At 38.5% G+C, this 5,537-nt stretch overlaps 1 pseudogene; it reads right to left on the reverse strand.

Moving 5' to 3' along the window:
• Nucleotides 1-2,284: 2,284 nt before the first annotated feature.
• LOC125220312 lies at nucleotides 2,285-3,023 on the reverse strand (annotated as a pseudogene).
• Between the last annotated feature and the right edge of the window lie 2,514 nt (nucleotides 3,024-5,537).

The following is a 5,537-nucleotide window of genomic DNA, read 5'->3' on the forward strand; positions in this document are numbered from 1 at the left end:
TTCAACAGTAGTCAATGATTGATGCTATGTTGATATTGTATTGATACTGTGTTGACATTAAAATCTTGAAATTTTACACTGTGTTGATATTGTATTGAAACTATGTTGAAGCTGTGTTGACGAGTTTTGAGTTTGTACAATAGATAAGTTTGCATTTTATCACTACCCTATGGACTTATGTGAGGTTCTTTGAAGAAGATGTACCTCTGGGCAATATGTTTGGTACATAATGTCAAATTTGCTAGTTTTTTTTTACTGTTATTGAATTTGCTCCAGCATGCACGGATTTTCTCACATTCATAAAACTTCCTTGAGCTGTTGTTTTTGGTATCAAATGGACTAGTTTGATAATTTTGAAACCATTTACAAATATCTCATGTCATAAAACTGTTCTTTTTTCTTGCATTACTATTCTTTCACCTTGAACTTAGTCGATCCTGCTTTTCTTTAAACCATTAGTGAAACTTTTTAGTCGATGGCTCCGTGCTTCTTTATCTGAGGAATGTTTACCCCTTCTTTGTCAACAATTTGAAAGAGCAAATATGTAAATTCAAGATTAGTAATAGAAACCGTTACAGATGTGTTTGGTACATAGAATTCGAGGTATGTGGTGCTTTTGATTCCAAATATGCTACTCCTTTCGAATATAAAATATATGACGTAGATTTGAATGCGTAATTGGTATTTGGACGGGTGGAGTATTTGGTACCACAAAAATATTTGGATTTAAAATTAGTTTTCAAATCAATTCCAATTTCAATTTCACATTCTCATAATTATATAATTTAAAATTTTATAGGCAAGGTAAGTCTTTTCAATTAATTATAAAATTAAACAGCTCTCAATCACATTGCAAACACACCATCCATCCACAAATACTGAACGTAACACCCATGTTATGCACAAAACATTCATTGCACACACACCAAGTATTGCATACGAATACAACACATACATTGCACACACATTGCATACAATACATGTTATTTTAAAACCTCTATTTTCCACAAATGGGGACTATTTTTGGTGGACGGATAGAGTAATTGTTGACTTATCGAACAAAAAATTTGTATATATCATACGATATAATTAAAGCTTTTTGGTTGGAAAAATCATGAAACTTTGCCGAAATTTGGTATTTTTGACAACATTTAAAGTTGGTTGGATAAATCACGGAATTTAACAGTTGTGCGAATTTCACACGGTGATTATTTTTAACCATGGCTAAAACTGAAGTGAGTTTTCTAATATCAGGTGGTGGCATATGTGTCATTTATGAAATAGATGTGTGTTAATAAATCATATGGATGGGCTTATTCATTTCCAAGTAACAATCATATTATTTGGCTTCTAATTTCTAAGTAATGATGGTCATGATAAATTCGAACAATTGTTAAAGTTCGTGATTTATTTGACCAACTTTGAAGGCTGTGGAGAATACTGAATTTCGGCATTAGTTTAAAGTTTAACCAACCAATTATCCTATAATTAGTACTTAATCTACCAAACAAATTCTTTTGAATTAATTTAAAATGCTATAATTTCAAATTTAATCCAATATATTTTTACCCATTGTACCAACTACCAAACACATCCTAAAAGTTTTTATTTTCGAATGAACTATGACTGAATTTGCATTCTAACTTTTGATCTTAGAATTATTATTTAAAACAATCAACATCAAACTACGAATTATGTGGTACTAAAATTTACTATGTTGAATGCAAATCGCCATGCAACAGGACAAAGCAAAGATTTCCGGTTAGAGCGGTTGGGATCTATCAATTTAACAGCTGGAAGAGAAGAGAAGTAGAATCAAGCAAAAGAGAAGGGCTGCATTGTTATTCTTGACAATTGTTTGAGCAAAGAGTCCAGTGATTCTCTGCGGTACCTTTCTTAATACTTAGCTTCTTGTATAGTCCCAATCAAGAAATCAACCTATTTTCTCGCTCTATCTTTTGAGTTACATCACCATGGTTAATTTACATTCATTCTATTTTTTATTTTTTGAGTTGAGATTCGAAATAATTAAAGTTGAGCTAAAGATCTCTCTGTTATAGATACAAAAAAGACAAGAAGATGACATGGTACTACAATGAAGCAAAAAATGAAGGGTCATATATGTTAGTAGGTGAAGATACAACAAATATATATGTAGTAGTATTTGTGAGTTAGTGAGTGAGTGAGAGACACCTTGTTCCTAAGATAGCTGATCAATGATTCAGCTAAAAATACATGTAATGTACTATATGAGACAGTATTTGTATGATCTACTTGTCGACTACTACTTTCTCTTGGACTTGAGAGACTGCGAATTGTTGTGCCAGTTTCGCTTCCTTTGGGATAAGGCCACTTCGAGTGAGAGACACCTTGTTCCTAAGAGAGCTGATCAATTGTTTATCTGCTTCAGCTGCAAACCCGTCTTCTCCACTAGCTTCGCCTTGTCCTCCTCCTGAATACCAAACCCCACTCATTCATTACATAATTTTGACCACAAATTAGATTTAAGAGACTTACAGTGGAATAAGGCCATTTCGAGTGTTGCTGCCAACAATTCTTTAGCACCCCCGTTGTGTCACCCGGCAGCTTCCCTGCCCTTCTCTTCCTTAGTATTTCCTCTCTCACGTCTTTGATTCTTGATTTGAATCCCTGCAAAATAAGTAGTTTCTTTAGATCATCATATGCTCTCACACCTATATATTGTTTAACAATGTTTCACCTGTTTTAGTTCTATTTTGAGTTCTTGCCTCACTCGCTCCATTAAACTTATCTCCGACTCTGTGGGTAGCAATGGTCCGAATCCTATCGGGTCATGCCCGTCGCCTACTGATTAATCCAAAGAAAAATCCATTTGCAGCTCATCCTCATCATCTGACATTGTTGCACCACTTCTTTCCCCAAGTGCTGCCCCTGTTCACATTCAAACATACTAATTAATCATCTCTATAGACACAAAATGGTTCCTCATTTATCAATGGTGACTCGAACCCTTGACCTATTGGATACAAAAGCAATGTCTTCATTGTGAATAAAGACTTTTATCTTATCCTAACATTAATATGCATACGCTCCTTTAATATTTGAAGACTACATAAATAGTCGCGACAAGTCTTCCGTGGGCTCCCTCCCGGTCACGAGGGATGTTGCGGCGATTTGATTCGTTGGTCGAGGAGGAGGGGCAGGGGCAGCAGCGACATAGGCGGCACAATATTGTTGATAGTATTCTTGTTCTTATCCGCTTCCGCAATGATCTCGTTCGGATCCATTTTTGAATTTGAGAGTGTTTGAGTGAGAGAGGAAGATGTAGGTTAGAGCAACTCAAAAATATGAGAGAAGTATGAGTGAGAGATTACTTGATGTAAAAATGGATGATGAATGTGTGTATGTATATATGATTTTGGGATTAAAAAAAATTAAAAATTTGAAAAAAAGGGTAATAAAATGACTATATTTTTGGGAATCCAATTTTTTTTTTTAATTTCTGGAATTATTTTCGATTTAAAAAAATAGAAATTCCAATTGAATTTCCGTTGGCCAATGGGGATGCGCCACGCCAGTGTGCTCTTCGGCACGACGGTGCTCTTGCCAACGAGCACATCCGTGCCGTCGGCAAGAGCACAACGGCGAGCACAGTACTCTCCGCGCCGGCGGCACGACAGATGCTCTTGTATAAGAGCACCGCTATGGATGTTCTTAGTGGACTATGGTGTCCACTTTTTATTATATTGATTTTAAATTACATTGTTAGTGAAGTGAGTTAGTGAAATGTGGGACATATTTACCATCTTTGGTAAAAGTGAAATGTGACTCTTATTGTGGGACAGACCGAAATGATAAAATGTGACTCTTATTGTGGGACAAAGAGTAGTATTTTGAAGTGAGGTTTTTCAACGCATGCTCTTTAGTTCTACTCCCTCTTTAAGTTTCTGGATCCACCACGCTTTTAAGAGCATCCACATCCGTACTCTTTGGCAAAACCACGGACGTGGGCCCAGACCCACTTTTACTCCCTACTCTTAGGCAAGAGTACAACACCCACATCCATGCTCTTCCGCAAGGACAAGCTCAAGGGTCTGACCACCATTCTATTATTCAATTTAAATACTTCAATTACTAAAAACATTTCTACAATATAAAAATACATTCAAATATAAAAGTTACATAATTAAAATCCTAAAAAATAAAAATACATAATTAAAATCCTAGAATATAAAAAAATATATAATTAAAATCCTAGAAAATAAAATAAATACATAATTAAAATCCTACAAATTAAAAATTACACAATTAAACACTAAAAATACCCTCGTGGAAGACTAGTCTTCTATCCCCAATGTTCTTCAGAGACCCCGTATCATTGCCACATGTGTTGCAAGTTGGTCGGGAGTCATGTTAGACCTATCGGTCGCATTAAGTTGACCCCAAAGGATCTACAACGAGTTGGTCGGGGGTTGAGGTGGCACAAAGGGAGCGGGAGCAGGAGCGGGATCGGGGGCGGATGGCTTCTTCCTTCCTTCCGGCCGGCGGGAACTGCTCGGGCCAGACTCGGGGCTAGCCAAGTTAGTTCCGGCAAGCTGGGTAGCCACCTCATCGGAGGCGCCGTCGGATAGGGCTACCGACCTCGACTGTTTGCTGGAGGAGGATACTACGCCTCCCTTATACTCCCTCCACCCCGGCTAAGATGACACATTCCTTGGCCGGCATAAGATTTTAGGAGTTATAGGTTAATATGTTTAACTGGAGAGAGAAAAGGTGGGTGTAGGTATTAAAATAGAGAGAGAAAGAAAGATGAATATTTTAATAGTAGTGGGGAAAAGTGGTTGGGTATATTAATTGGAGAGAGAAAGTTTTCAAAAAAGAAAATGTGTGATCTTAGTTGGGACAAACTAAAAAGGAAAACGTGTAATCTTAAGTGGGACAGAGGGAGTACTTCGGATGATGGCGCGACTCCAGCCAACAACTGAGGTACTTGAACGGTTTCAAATTCATGGATTGGCAGGTCGTCAAGGCGGCACTGATGATGTCGAGCTCTCTCTTGTCGCTCCCCGCCATCCTCTCTTCCTAGGGGTAATATCCCTGGAACTTTTGGATTTTGTCGTTGGCTCTATTTATGGCATTGCGCACCATACTCTCATTGCGCATGATGGTTCCAGCCGGCCGGTATTCATTGTACCGACGAGAGACGCGCCACCAAAACCTATCACCGGTCTGGCTCGTGCCAACCTCGCGATCTTCGGAGATGATCATATAGGCTTTGAATAACACATCCATCTCCGCCGGAGTGTACGGGGTTCGGGTTCCACGAGGAGGAGGAGGAGGACGACAGTAGGAGTAGGTGTAGGAGTAGGAGCAGTTTGAGAGCCGCCCGATCCGGGTTCGGACATCCACCCGTATTGCCCATCGAGGTAATCTTGGTCGTCCACGGGGTAAAGCCGGTAGCTACCTGGAACTTGAGAACCTTGGGTTTGAGGAGGGACCGAGAATTGCGTTTTCGGACTAGGGAATGGCTCTGATTCGAACCAATCGTGGTTCCAACC

Source organism: Salvia hispanica, chromosome 4 (assembly GCF_023119035.1).
Source record: "Salvia hispanica cultivar TCC Black 2014 chromosome 4, UniMelb_Shisp_WGS_1.0, whole genome shotgun sequence".
In the NCBI taxonomy this organism is placed as follows: Eukaryota; Viridiplantae; Streptophyta; class Magnoliopsida; order Lamiales; family Lamiaceae; genus Salvia; species Salvia hispanica.